General features: G+C 46.8%; 1 long non-coding RNA gene across 1 annotated transcript in view; it reads left to right on the top strand.

Annotated features, from left to right (window-relative positions):
• Positions 1 to 86: 86 nt before the first annotated feature.
• The window catches only part of LOC139678042 (uncharacterized), a 34493-nt gene continuing 20762 nt past the window's right edge, over positions 87 to 13817 (top strand). Inside the window, exon 1 of the long non-coding RNA XR_011698951.1 lies at positions 87 to 243. This is a non-coding gene — a long non-coding RNA (uncharacterized lncRNA). The remainder of the gene's footprint in view (positions 244 to 13817) is intronic.

The following is a 13817-nucleotide window of genomic DNA, read 5'->3' as shown; positions in this document are numbered from 1 at the left end:
CAACCCAGAGAGGGCCGGCACTGAGGAGGCGCGTCCCCGCGGCTGCAGGGCCGGTTGGCCCGCGACGAGACGGGGACGCGCCCGCCAGCCCTCCCTCAGGCGTCACAGACGGCCCCGCGCCCGCAGAGCGCCTATTCAGCCTCTCTCTAAAGCAGAATGCCATAAAATAAGCCCTCTTTCCGGCAAACACGGTGTTTTCGGGACGTTTTGGGATGAACATGGAGCTGCCGCCATTTCGGCCAGGTGCCCCCCTGCCCCTCAGCGCGGCTCCCCGGGTGCTGCTGCTTTGGGGTGGTGGGTGGTTTCATTTAAAATTAATTCTCATTCCAAAGCAATTTAGGAGGAAAGGGATGTCTGTTCTGTGGGAAATACGGGGTGGGTTGTTGCTTTTTTCCCCTCAGAGCAAGGGTCAAGGGTTTGGTGTTTTCAGGGATTGAGGTAAGTGCAGGAGGGGACCAAAGGGCTTTTCCCTCAGAGTTTTAGTGAATTCTCCAGTGTCAGCGTCTGGGCTGGTTCTGTCTTGTGTTTTATTCTCCGTTTTGGTATTATGATGAGGAAGGAACTGAGCTGAGCTGAGGCTGGGGGGAGAATCAGATCTGTTTCTGTGGGTGTCCCAGACTAATCTCTCTCGGAATACTGCATGTAGCTCTGGATCCAGCATAAAAAGGATGTGGAACTGCTGGAGTGAGCTCAGAGGAGGCCACGGAGATGTTCCAAGGTCTGGAGCACCTCTGCAGTGGAGACAGGCTGGGAGAGGTGGTGTTATTCAGTTTGGGGAAGAGAAGGCTCCTGGGAGACCTTATTGCAGCTTTCCGGTTCCTAAAGAGGCTCCAGGAGAGCTGGAGAGAATCTTGAATGGGGCCTGGAGTGACAGGACAAGGGGGAATGGCTTCAAACTGCCAGAGGGCAGGGTTAGATGGGATCGTGGGAAGGAATTCTTCCCTGTGAGGGTGGGGAGGCCCTGGCACAGGTTGCCTGGAAAAGCTGTGATGGTCCCATTCATGGAATTGCCCAAGGCGAGCTTGGATGGGGCTTGAAGTAATTCCATCTAGTGGAAGGGCCATTGACATAAGGGTTGGACTCGATGATCCTTGCGGGTCCCTTCCAACTCAGAATAGTCTGTGAAACCAATGACTCTGTGTCCCTGCCCATGGCAGTGGGGTGGAACAAGATGATCTTTGAGGTCCTTTCTAATCCAAACCACGCTGTGATTCTTTGCTGGTGGTCTCAGGAGAGGTGACATCAAGTTTCTATTCCCTGCTTGTACCATCCTGGCCCACAGACCCAGCATTGTCAGGACTCCTTGGAGGAGTCTGCCCCAGCCCTCCCCTCTCTCTGTACCGCTGGTTTTGGCTGGGAGCACATGCTGATCCCGGTCACCACATGAGGGTGCCAGTGCTGTTCACCTGCCGCTATTTGCTGCTCGAACAGTGAACTCCAGGGTGGAGATGGAGCTGCTACCTGGGCTCAGGACAGTTTTGGGGGGACACCCCTGTCACAGGGACCCTTGTGAAGCTCTGATGCTCCTGCGAGAGAACATGGCGCGTTTGGTGCAGTGGGAGATGTGGGGAGGCAGTCGATGTCCTGGAGGGATGCAGAGACCCTCTACTGCTCCAGACATGTCCTTCTGTGGGCTCAGCTATGCCAGAGCAGTCTGCAGGGCAGGGAGATGGTGTTTTCCAACTCACTGAAGGCCAGCACTGAGAGTCTTGGTAGCCAAGCGCTTCAATGATGCAGTGAGACCACAAGCCTGCCTGGCTATGAAATGAGGAGGTGGAACTTAAGTGCTTGAGCAAACAGAGAATGTGTGTGTGGGGGGGTTATGGGTAGCTCTCAGAGCTTTGAATTTGTGTTTTCTTTGCCTTTTATTCAAATTGAATTTAAAAAAATAAAAGACCCCCCCTTTGGTAGGAGAAGCGAGCATAAGGTCTGTCTGGATAAAGGGGAAGCCCTTCTTTTGCACAATAGCTCAGCAAGTAGGGCATCCTCCCCGAGGAAGGGGGAAAGCTGGGCTTGATCCTTGCTTCTGCCAGAGGGGAGATACAAACCCTGAGCCACACAAGACCCCAGAGAGCACCATAAACAGCAGGCTGTGAGCATGTCTGGTGTGGAGAGTTTTCCTTGCTCTTTCCTGTTATTTTAAATAATTAATGATTTGATGGATCGGGGAGTGGGGAAGGCAGGTGTCCTGTCTCCCTGGAGAGCAGTCTGCGCACCCGGCAAGACTTGCTCTTTCTCGATGAATATTTAAGTGTCTTCAGACAAACTGGAGCGGTGCCAGCAGGAATGGCTGAGAAGGGCTGAGCCCTTCCCACTGGGTATCCTAGTGCCTGGGGGCTGGGGAAACAGCTCTGAATAGGGCTGGGAATAATCCCTGCTTGTAGGGACTATGGGCATATCATCCATCCCAGCCTTACGTGGGACCTCTGGCTCTTGCTAGGCTTTTGTTATGCTCTAAGAGATTCTTGGATGGAAAGCTGTCTGGATTTAACCTGCCACTGTTAATGTCATTGTCATTGTCTTCCAGACCCTGAATCAGCCAGGACTGATCACCCAGGCTCTCCAGCTGCTTAATGCTGACCTTGGAAGAGAAGTAGTGCAGATGTACTGAAAGTTTGCATCTGTTTCTGAGCTTCAGTGTTTCCAGCAGGCAGAAAAAAAGCAGTGTAGGCAATTCCTTCTGTCCTTCCCAAAGAGGTATTGTGTTCAGGGGTGTAAGGGACCAATACTTTCTGCTGATACTAAGTACAGAATGCTGCGACGATTTATTAATGACACTGAACACTTGCCTGGCAATCCATTTATTAGCTAACAGACCTAAGAGAGCTGCTGGATTTTTCCACTAAGGTTGTAGCATAATGAATGACAGGGGGAGGTGGTAATTTGAGCTCTTTTTGCAATATATTCCAGACATTGACCCCATCTTCAGGATGGTGTTAAAGTCTTTGACTTTATTTCAGTTGAAGAATAATTTTAGCTGAGCCAGCTACGTGCTCTTTCTTGCTTAGAAGTGAGGCTCTCCAACAGAGCATTCTGTGCTCTTACCTTGCATGCACAGTTTTTATGTACTAGTTTAGGATAATCATTATTTTCAATTGCATTCAAGAATCACGAGCCAGGCTGCTTAAATCCATGTCATTTTAAAATGGGCCTCTGTTAGCTCTCTGGTTTAGTTGTGTACACTGTGATTTTAAAGTCAGTCAGATTTGCAGTTAGCCATGTAATGCAGCCCACAAACCAGTGTGTGTTTATGCAGAAACAGTCGCTTACCTAAAGTTTTAGCAAATTGGACTTCAATTTATAATCTTCCTTTGGAAGCAAAACTGGAAGGTGACTCCTCCTGCCCACAGCTGCCTGTAGTTTGGAAAGCCAAGCCTCTGCTTCTCTGGAGCTGCCCACAGCAGGGGAGCCTGGCTGGGGAGCAGCCTCCATCCCTGGAGGATTGTCTTTTCTAGCATATGCTGCCAGAGTCAGAGAATTGAATATTGCATGGGAGGGGGGATGACCACACTCCTCTTTCACTGCTGATGGTCTGTTTATACACGACAGGGTGTCAAACAGCCCAGTGTACTGAGGCAGCAACCATGGGCTCTGCCTGACAGCACCTAAACCTGATCTCTGGGCTCTGTGTTACACAGCTGCCATTGATGCCACAAGGAATTGTATGTTTATGCTGCTTTATGTCCCTGCTGTGGGTATGAAAGGGACTAACGATACCAGTTCTGTGTTCTGGCTTGCAAACTGTGCTTTCAGATATGTCCCATTAGAATGGAATACACGTTACAGCTCTGACTACATGGCTTCATGTGTGGCTCCAGCTTATTTATTTTTGTCTGGGCTAGGCTTTTAGTTGTTCTGTAGACCGGGTTATTTTTGGTGCTTTCTTTGATAACTGTGTTCCTGTGACATGCTGTGGAGCCAGAACTCCTCTGGGAACATACCAGCAAGGCACACAAACATCAGCCCTGTAGCTTCTAACCGTCAACATATGGAGCTTTCAGAAGGCCTGGACACCTAACGGGACTCCACAAACCCACTCTGGAAGCCTGAGAAGGGATCCAGCACTTTCCTCAAAGGCTGCATTCATTTCCTTGCAAGGCTTCCACAGAGGAACAGCTTGTTAGAGGGACCTGTGGAGCTTGGAAGCTTTGCCAGTAATAATTCAGGCCCAATTTTGAAGTCAAATATTTAGCTAAACAGAGACTGTCTGATGGCTGGATTAAACACAGACTGCATCTGAGTGAGCTCCACACTTCAGGTTTTTGTCAGTGTCCATTTCACGAACCTGTAATTCCATTTTTCTTGTCTTCCCAGACTGCTCATCCTGTGTAGTGTTTCAGACAGCTCAGAATGAGGTATTTCAGCAGAGCTGTTACTCCTACCTCAGCAAGCAGCCTGAATCACAAAGGGATGTTCTCTGCTTTAGGCTTGGGAGTAATTCGGTATTACGGAATTGGGAGAAAATCACTTTGGAAAAACTGAAGGATTGGTTTGTTGGTTGGTTGGTTGGTTTGTTTGTAAGAAAAAGTCTCAAGGAAGTCAGAGAGGTCAGAGAGGGTTGGTGAGTGAGCCCTGCTCTGGGAGATTCTGCTGCATGGTGTTGACACAGATAATTCAGTCCACGTTTACAGCAACTGGAAGTTTCAACTGGTGATTTTGCACTTCCCTCTCTTCTCACTCTCACTTCCCAAAGCTGATAGGCCTTTAAATCCCTTGAAAAGATAAATGGGCTTACCCTTCTCTGTAGCTTTGAAAGTGAAGATTACATGTAATTAGCATCGTGGCCGAGGTTGTTCCTGGTCATCAGTTCACTCCTGTTGATCCCTGACCTCCACACAGAGCTTACTGACATGAGTCCACTATATCTTTCAACTCAGTGCATTCTCCTTCCAGCTGTGGAGGACTGGGCTCACATCTATCCTGCAGGAATACGTGAGAAGCAAGAAATACCTGCCCAGCACCACTGTGCCTGAACAATACCTTAGAAATTACTGTAGAGGGGGAAATTTGTTATTTCTGTGATGCTTTGCTGAAGGAGGTCAGTATTACCCCATTGTGTTCAAACTCTCTTAATGCCTGAGTCCCAGGTTTGACCAGTAGTTGAGAGATTACTGCTGTGACTGCCTCTGTCCCATGGTGATGATCAGGTCCCAGATCATTCTGGCTGTGTTTTGAACTGTTTGCCTTACTGAAATCATGGAGGTTGGTCTTTCAAAGCTGTGAATACACCACCAGTATGCTCTTAAAAATCTACTATGTGACCACAGGCAAATGTAGCAGGAAAAGATCTAAAGGGCAGAATATTCTTTCTTGAGTTTAAGAAGAGAAATGGAGTGATGGAGCTGGGGTCCTGGCCCTCCCTGGTTCGAATGTGATGGTTAACTGAGCAAGTGTTTGGTTATGGGAGGTGGGAACGGCTGCCTCATATAAACCAAGCGATAATCGGACACTGAATCCTAATCCCCTCGCTGACGTGCCTGCAGGCAATGTTTTTATTCTCACTTTCCTGCATGTGTAAAAAGAGGGAGGATCCTCTGCTTCCTGGGCCTCTGAGAACTGTCTAATTCCTAAAGCCAATCTCTTCCCTGCTCTTTTCAAGACAAAAGTGCAGCTGAAATGTAGGATCTTACAACCATAAACCCCAGGTGCCAAAACCTACTGCCAGAGGCACAGCCCTGAGCTGCTCTTATGCCACACTGCAGGACTCAATGCAAAACTTGAAGTGAAACAGAAAATCGTGTTTGAGGATTTAATAAAAGCAAAGTGGAAGCAAAGGGTTGCTCAGCTGTGATGCCATCACTCCTTTCTTCTCAGACCCCTTGGAAAACCATGGAGTGCACCAGGAGCAGGCAAGCACACTGTTAGGAGGCAGCAGTGAAGCCTTGGAAAGGTTTCATTTCTCTCTCTCAGCAATTTTCTTCCAGAGCCCGAAACATCTGTCTCTGCCTCCAGCCACATGCAAGTGTACCGAGAGCATTTTGTTCCAAGCCTAATGAGTAATGTTATGGTGTTGGAATTGGAGGCAGGGGGAGGGGGCTGGGGCAGCAGACGGAGTTGTGTGCTCTATAAGGAGTTCTGCTGATGTCAAATCGCAGCCTGATTACTTTTATTTTATTGCAGCCCACCAGGATTCCCTTTAAAGTCCGCTGATAGTGTTGCTGGTGATCAGTGCAGGAACAGCTCCAAGACGGGCTGCTGCATTCCAGGGGCTTCCTCACTGCTGGGCACAACAAGCAACACGAAAGGAATGACATCAGTGGAGAGGAGGTGGGGGAGCTCAGCTGGGCGCCAGCTCTGCTCTGCGTGTGGAGAGAGCACACGTGAATTCAGAAAGCGCTTTCCCTGTCCCGCCTCTGACTTCAGCGCTCAGGAGGGATGAGAGAACAAACAACCCCAGGCAGATGTATAATCACACCACTCGAGTGCTGAGCAGATGGTGCTGAAATGTGGTGATGCACGTGGCCTGAGAACAGGTATAGAAGGAGCTTATTCAAATCGTTGCTGGTCTCAGCAGTGTTTTAAAAGCACAACTCCATCTTTCTCTTTGAGAAGGACAGAGTTATCTGTGGGGAGAGATAATCTGTACACAGCACAGGAAACAGAAGGCAGATGTTGTCATATGTTTATCATATGTTTCCCCCATGGGATCATCCTTTGGGACAGGCTTGCAGATCCCAGGCCCTGGAGGAGGACTTGCACAGCTCCATGGTCTCACCATGCTGTGTTTATCCAGGGCAGAAGAATATGCAGAGCTCTTCCTCCACCTGCTCAGGTTCTTCTGGTCTGAAGAGCAAGTTTATATTCACTCACTGTGACTCAGCTATAGAGTCTGACTCATTTTCTTGCTGTTACTCATAGAAACGGAAAGCCAAATGGCAACCAGTCTGTACCTGTAGCCACCTGTAATTCTCCAGCTTTCTGCTGTTAATCTTTGGATGAGTTTATTGGCACTAACACACTTATCCTGCTCAAACTTTTAATACTTCTCTCTACAGAGAAAGACTGATCAGAAAATAAAGTTTTCTACCCCTAAAGCGAAGAGGAAATGTGCTGAATCTCCATAGCTGCTTGTGGAGCTCCTGAAATGGGACTCTCTCAAGAGGACACTTCATAGGAGTAGCAACAGGCTGGGAGCAGATGGAGGAACAGCCAAGCAGAACTGGGAATGGCTGCAGAGTTTCTGCGGCTCCTGAGCTGACCTGTGGTCTGGAGGAGGTTGCTGGTGGTCTGTTTCTTAAAGATGCTCAGTGCTAGGAGGTCCTGCTTCCAGTGACACTGGCTTGTTGGTGACCACAAATCTGTCTCACCAGCTCTCTTCCCACTGGGATAGAAGGACTTGAGCTGTTTGGGGTTCTGTGGGCTGCCAGTCCTAGGGATGGTGTTTTGCTTTGTGTAAGCCTTTGTTGCACTGGCAGCTCAGGAGCCTCTGCTTCCTTCAGGCCTGGTCGTTGCTCACTTGCACATAGTTTGTCTGCTCATCAGAGTGCAGGGAAACACCAGGCCCTTGTTCCTTCTCTTGCAGCATGATGGGTGGCTTATTCTGTGCTAGAGGAGCATGAGTCAGAGTTGAAAACCTCACCCAAGATCTGGAAAAGGAGGTGTTAGCTGTGAGGTGGGAACCAGTGCCTGCCACCACAGCTGGGCCAAACCCAGCCTTTCCTACTTCAGCCTCATTCCATGTCAAAACCACAATGCAGCCCGTCCTGCACTGCACAGGAGAGCACAGTGCAAAGCTCCAGGTGGGTGGGCTGTCTCCAGAGGACAAGGAGGTATCTCGGGTCTGGAGCAGGGCTGTGTTGTAGCTGAGGCAGTTTCCTCTTGGGTACAGGAGGCTGAGGTTCAAGTCTCAGGGCTTTCTTCCAGAGAGGAGCTTGGCCTTAGACCTGGCTCTGCCTTCACCACAGCCTGCTGCTGGGCGAGAGGCCACCCTGGGGTTCTGCCCTCTCATCATCCTCCTTGATCCCATCTAAAGAGCTTTGATAAGAATAGTTCCACTGACTCTCAAATGAAAAGCCAGGGTTTCGGTTATTTTCTGGTGGAAAAATATTTAATTGGAAAAATTCCTGTATGACCTTGGCATGGTTTCTGCTGGCATGCTGCCTGCTTCTCTCTGAAAATATTGCTGATTTTGAGTGCAAGCGCTCCTTGAGAGGCTGGTTTCTTCGGCTGCAATCCCTCACTTGGGTTTCTTTTACCTCGAGCAGATGGTAGGAGTTGGCCTTTGGTTACGTGGCACTGAAGTGACCTCCAGGGGCTGCCTGCGTGTCCTGCTGTCCCTCATGGCAGAGCGTGGCTGAGGGAGGTTGGAGTGGTTCTGCAGCACTGAAGGAGCAGGCAGTGCCCTGCTGCTCCTGCCTGTCTGCTGTTAATACCCGCCACCGCCCCCAGCTCTGGCAGCCGTGTTTGCAAAAAGCTCTGCGGGTAGTGGAAGTGAGCTGGTTTCATCATGACAATGTAGTTATCCTTTTAAGGGAAAATTCCCTCTGGGAGCCAACCCTCAATTACCTCCTGCTCCAGTGCCTTCTTGCTGGAGATGGCTTGTAACACAGCTGAGTTACAGCCACAGGAACTCAGTTGAGTGCCCAACCACTTGGAAAAAAATAATAATTAAACTCTGTTGGCTTCTGTTGTTTGCTGAATCTAGAAATTGGGGTCAAAACCCAATAGCTGGCTCCTCTCATCAGTGCATTTGTGCAGAACCAATCTGTGGGCATCACATCTTCAAACCCAGATGCTCTTCCCACGGTATTTATGGCACGTGCAGAACCCTCTGTGCATGTTCTTCCCTAAAACAGTTTGTTGCAGTATTTGGGAGCTCTAGGTAGGAGAGAACTGGTGACAATTATCCAATGCAAGTGTTTGTGAGATGCCAGGAAACCGGGGTAGGCAGTGGCTGCATTTCAATTTGTTGTTATTCACTGTGATGAATGGGAAGGGTCCTCCAAGGGCCAAAAACTTCCTTCTCTTCTGCCGACATGCCTCATAGTCCATGGGAGCGATGTCTGACCAGGCTGGGGCTGCTGTGGAGGTTGCCCTCTGCCCCTGTTGCAATGAGCAGAACAGAAGCTGTAGAGAACAGCCTGTGATCTTTCTGTTGTACAGGAATGGTGACCTTGGCTCCAAGCCCACGAATTTACATCTCCTGTGTTGAGTGCTGAAAATACTTTAATTCCAAAAAAGCAGCTTACCAGAACACAACACTCTTGAATGCAGACTTGTTAGAGGAGTTAGACCCAACTACAGATGTTCTAGGGACTCCTTCTTCTGCAAATTTGCTGGGATTGTGTGAGAAAATGGCATTTTCTCTCCTTTAAAAAACCCAACTCTATACCTGTGCAGTTACTCTTGTATTGAGCTAAAATAAATGGACCACAGCTCATGGCCTGACTGAATCATCTGAGAGTGAAACAGTGTTCCCTGGAGGAGCACAGAAAATAGTCTGGAACCCTGTGCCATATTTTGAGTTAATTGCACAGGAATCCTGTGCAGATGAGTTTTCACATCTTCTCAGCCTTCTCAAGGATTTAAATTCTTTTCCCTTTATCTAAAGCAAGGAAAAAAAAATTAAAACTGCCATGAGCAAACAGGAAGCAATCACATGAGCTCAATCAAAATACATTATTTCATACTTTAAAAAACTCTTTGGGTTAATTATTTTAAAAAACATGAATTAACTAAAGTGTTGAAACGGTTTTTGAGCTGCAGAGCAAAACTGCCCCCTTTTGAAATGTCAACTTTTCAAAGCTATTTTTTGCACATTCTTTTTAACCATCACACTTTTCCACATCTGCAGTCCTCTGTCAGCAGCTTTGTGTTGCTGTTTTGACCTGAAAAATTGTGCCAAAAAATTTTTCACCAGCAATTCCCGTGAGACCCTGACTCCACCCTTTGAGGTGGGTGGTTGTGAACCCACCTGGACAGAACAGCAGAAGTGTGGCTAAGCTGAGAGCAGTCCTGCCATTTGAATACATAACTATTGCTTGTACTGATGACCTTTCAGAAATTCATTAGATCTTGGCAGTCAGAAACAAGTGGAGTTTATTTGCCTCACTCAGGAAATTCAACACATGCTGTTGAAAATTCAGTGTTGCTCCAGAGAAAGAGCTCTGTGGTTGGACAGGCAGGTTATCCACGGGCTGGGGACTGGCACTGGAGAAGGTGGGTGCAAATCTCTATCTCCTGTGATCTCCCATATGACATCTGGCCGTGTTTTTTTCCTTTGAGCTTCCTTTCCCCTTCACCACAGTTCCTCACAAAGCTGTGCAATACAAGAAGAGCTGGGCAGTGCTTTGCTGTCATGGTGATGTGGCCTAAACAAACCAGGAGGATTTTGCCAGTATTTCAAAACTCAGTTCTTGTCAAGAATGAAACAGCAGAGGAACTTGCAGTTTTGTTTTGCACAGGTCCTTGCCCAGTTAGTCATGCTGGCTTTGCAAATCTGCCGGAGTTTTGGAGACCTTCTCATGTTTTATCAATTTCAGTGATAAATATCCCAGTGTGGGGTGGTGTACTAGGTAACTTTTATCTAAAAGCATTTCTTCTGTAAAAAGCACTTTTTTCCCTCTGCAAGGTAGGTTTTTCTGCAAGGAAAAAATAACTTTCCTCCAAAACTGTTTGAGTTTTTGTGAAAGGAAGGGAAAAATATTAATGTAGTTAAAACATTCACCAAGCATCTGAAAGTATTTAGAGACCAAGAGGGAATTAAATGTTTCAATAAAGGGTAAAGAAACGCCAGTAACCAGCAATATCCTGATTTCTGTATATGGCCCTGCTGTGTAGTTCTGAGGGGGAGGAGACTTTGGATCTGTTTGCATTTCATAAATGTCATATCCTTACCCATCAATGGGAGCTGGGTCCTGGCACTGCATTCCCACATCTTGCCCTCTTCCTATCTCTGACCTCCTTACAGTCTCTGCTCCAGATGGCTTTTTCTTTTGCCCCAGAACATCTCCAAAATATTTCAAGTTCTTATTTATTATTTCAAATGAACAAAATGGTAGTTATAACAGATCTATATAGTATTTTCATAGTATGTCTTATTCCCTTATGGGCTAGGAATACAAGTTCTTTAACTATCATAGTGCCCAAAACAAGTAGGATTTGATGTCTATTCCCATCCCTGCTAAGGGTTAGAAAAGTCACCAAAGGACAAATTCTGAGAATTGGGGGGTTTGTTTGTTTTTTATTGTTGTTAGGGTTTTTTTCTGGTTTTAGAAGCTCTTCATCTGGTCATCTAATGTTCTAGTCATCTAATATTTAATGCAAAATATCACTAGTTCACCAATTAAAAATAAAAGTATCTGCTGCAGGAGAATGGGTTTGGAGCCCAGCTCTTCAAAGTTCTGTGTCTTTGCCTTCATTCTGCAGGGTGAGAAGCTCCATCATCTCCCCTGGCTGCAACACAAGGCAAAATTAATTCATGGCCACAAAACATATTCAGGTTTTGTACTTGAAAGTGCTAGAAAAAAACAGGCAATAGTGTTGTTGGGCAAAAAAATGGGGTTTCTGGCATTTTGACTTCTTTCATTTATTTGGTTTGGGTTAATAATTTTAAAATCCATTTCCTGCTATTGAAAAATGCCCATGTTTCAAAGCATAAACTTACCTCTCATGGGAAGGGGGATACGAGGAATGTAAAAATGGGGATTGTAGATGTAGGAGATGTAGAAAATGGGTTGTGAATCCGATGAGGGCGAGGAGTAAGGATTTGCTTGGCAGCAGCACAACTGGAACTTATGGAAAGTTTCTATCAACACAACACTGAGCTTTCTAAAGATTAATTGTTCCGGCAGAGAAGGGGCATGAGATGAGAAAGTGGGTAGAGATGAGAACTGAAATCTGGAGCAGAAGAAGATAAATGTGAGGAGAGCAGACCAGGCTGTGGAGGTATGAGCATGGTCTGTGGGGGATTTCTAGGGCACCACATTTATCATCTCACAGCTCCTCAGTGAGAGGGAAACCAGGGTCAAAGACCTGAATAGCCCGTGAGGTTTATCATTCCCTGAGTGTGGTTGCTGAGGCTTCTGCCAGTGTTCTGTGGAAACCACATGGCTGAGAAGGACATCGGACAACAGTTTCATCCACCTTTCTATGTGAAAGAAGGTGAAATAGATCCACCTTCCCTGCACATCTGCTCCTAAGAAATCCCAGTGATGTAGGATCCTCTGTGTATCCTATTCTGGAATACATCCACCCTGGACTTGGAAGATTGTTCTAATTAGAAGTGTCCAATCTTTTTTTTGCAGCAAATTAAGCCAGTTTTGGTTTTTTCCTTTCCCTAGTCACTGTGATAAGCTGTTGACAGCTATTCCTCCTTCTTACAACATTCCAGTTTTCTTTTTCTTTTTCCTATAGATGTGAAGACATGTGCTTTATGTATCACCTTTAGTAAGATGCACTAAGGTAGGATTCTTTCACCATTTACTCATATGTGGTGTTTACAACCTCCAAACTGCCAAGCTGGGTTATTGTGGGAAGAAGGGACTAACACTGCACAGCTGAAGGAGGGGATGGAAAATACCTGGCTTAAGGTACCTCACGTGGATCTCAGACATGAGGATTGCTGCTGAGAGTGAAATCATTAATGCTTTGTAGCATCACCTACCTGTGGTTGTCAGGAATATTGTGGGTTGCTCAGCTGTGAGGTAAGGGTTAGAAGAACACAGTGACTAAATTTCCTGGGATAAATTAATCACTGGTTTTTTGAAGTAAAGAAATTTTCAAGGCATAACAAAACAGGGATCTCCATTCTTTAAACACAGCAAGTACCTTCTGTGTCTACAGATTTTCTGACTCTCAAACTGGAAAGGGGAAATTTTGGAGAACTTCGCTGCTGATGACTCATATTTAAGATAAAACATGCGTTTTTTAATAGCAAGAATAATTAGTCATCAGTGTAGGCTAGCCAAGGCTGTAGTAAATCTTTAGGCCCCCTGGGACTGGAAGAGCTCTTTCTGCTCCTTTTCAGTTGCAAATTACTGAGTTCTGTAGGATCACTGTAAGGAATCTAGCACCTACAATTTCTATTTCAGATTACACAAGACAGTCTCTTCAAACCACTGACCCATGACTATACATTGAATTAAAAGCAAGTCAGACAAGTAATTGATATGCCAATACTATGAATGTTTTCTTTAGCAATTTTTTACATTGTTTCACATAGAGCAGGGCAATTCCTTTCCTTACCAACATTCATTTCAGGTCAAAATGCAATGTGTTGTGTTTTCTTAGTACTAGAAGAGAGTGCCTTCCCCTACAGCATATCTGAGAAATCACCCCCATGTCTTGGAGATTCCTTTGAGGAACAGCCCCCTTCCCAGCAAGGGGTTAGAGGGTTTGCTAAACACAGTTTTTACCCAAATAGATTTTCTTATTGTGCAATAGGATAGCACATGTACTTGCACTCTTTTCCCTGTTTCCTTGTAACTTCTGAACCTACTGACCAGTTTGTGCCCAGAAGGGAAGCAGTTGTTGTGGTACCAGCTCCTTCTCCTCCTGCAGCTTCCTGGTATCCAGGCTGAGGAACAAGACTCTGGTGTCACTCACCACCAAGGGGGCAACTGCTGAATGAGCTCCACCTTCTGTAGACACCTGATAAACCACATGAAGATGTCAAGGGCAGCCCAGCCAGCACAGCTGGAGACTGCACTTGGTGAGGTGATGCTTCCCACTGCTTTCCAGAGGGAGATCCTGGCCTTGGCTGTGTTTTCTGGCCAGGGCAGCCAAGCTGGCAGACAGGGATGAGTCAGGAACTACTCTGTGTGCAGCAGCAGCTCCAGCTCTGTGCCAGCTGCAGCCCCCAGTGCTTTTCCTTCCTC

The sequence above is a fragment of the Pithys albifrons genome, chromosome 13 (genome assembly GCF_047495875.1).
Source record: "Pithys albifrons albifrons isolate INPA30051 chromosome 13, PitAlb_v1, whole genome shotgun sequence".
Taxonomy (NCBI): Eukaryota; Metazoa; Chordata; class Aves; order Passeriformes; family Thamnophilidae; genus Pithys; species Pithys albifrons.
This window is presented reverse-complemented; position numbering and strand designations above follow the sequence as displayed.